The sequence below is a fragment of the Triturus cristatus genome, chromosome 4_1 (assembly GCF_964204655.1).
Source record: "Triturus cristatus chromosome 4_1, aTriCri1.1, whole genome shotgun sequence".
NCBI classification, from domain to species: Eukaryota; Metazoa; Chordata; class Amphibia; order Caudata; family Salamandridae; genus Triturus; species Triturus cristatus.
The window spans coordinates 1,193,810,793-1,193,812,145 of record NC_140585.1 but is presented as its reverse complement, the minus strand read 5'-3'; positions in this window follow the sequence as shown (position 1 = coordinate 1,193,812,145).

Sequence of the window (1,353 nt, the reverse complement as noted above, 5' to 3'; positions counted from 1 at the left end):
CTGTGTGTAGTTCGAAGTTGCTCTGTCTGCTCGGCTGCGCATCTGTTCCACCATGCTTCCTCTCGGCCCCCGACTGCCCGCTTCAGCAGCGCAAGCTGCCTGCTCGGGTGTTTGTTCATGAACTGAGTTCTGACTAGTGGCAGACTTGTGCTAGTGCTTGTGAGGACCCGTGAAAAATGAAAAGCAACAAGAAAGTGAAAAGAAAGAGAAAGCGAGTGTGGTCACCTTAAGGGCTCTGTGAGGGTCTGGCACGGCAAGCAGCTGCGAATTCCATCCCTACCTCATTCCTCCTGCTCTCCTGCGAGCTTGGTCCACCTGCAATTTCCACGCAGCTCACACGGTCATCTTGAACGGCCAAGACAGGTCACCTAGCTCTTTCTTTTCTACGGCCAAAGTAAAGGTTGCGATCAGGCAAGCAGAGGTATGCAGCCCCACAAAAGAAAAAAACGGAGAGAAAAGCTAGAGACATCAACTGCGGACACAGATCAGATATTAAACTTGTCGCCAAGTGCATCTGGAAGCACCACAGTCAGCACGTCCCATCTGCATACGAAGGAAGCAGGCTTGGTGGGCCATAAGCCATTCAGCATCCTACCAAAAATAACTACAAAATTTGCCTTTCTGAAAGACGCAGGGTCAGCCGTCTTTTCGAGCAATATAAAAATCATGGGACTACCCATTCCTCTGAGCCCCACAGTGACCATTTGCAAGGGCAGCTCAGGCGGCAACATCGAGATAGGTAAATCTCAAACTAATCAAGCGTCAGACACCAGCAATTTTGATGAGCTCACACCACCACAGGAGGGAGGAGACTAACACACCCAAGCTGAGCAGCTTGGGGGTCTTCACAGTCACGACTTTGGAAAATATCAAAACTATGACCATACCAACTCATCCAGTGTCCAGGAGCGACTCTGCAGCCACTACTGCTGTCAGACCAAATCTTATCTCAAAAAACACCGATCCCTCAATAAAATCCGGCAGAGAGACAACCAGCGATTATGCAGCCATCACGTCAGCTCAAACCCTATATGCAAATACACTGATCCACTGACAAATCCTGGCACAAAGGACAGTTCAACTGACCCGACGGAGGGGGGAGCGGTCACATCTCCTCTCATACCATCTGTACTACAAGAGCACTCCCCATCTTGGGGGGGACGGAGGAAGAGAACCTGCCCAGCGCTCACAACATGAATCAAGTTGGTCCATGCCTTTGTCAAACACGGAGGAAGTTCGCACTGTGCAGAGAGATCTCTCCTTTTTAGAATCAAAAGAATGGGAAAAAATGCTGTCTTCATACGGAAAAGATGCCCCCGGCCATCATCGTCCCCAAATGAGGGGAAGAAGGAG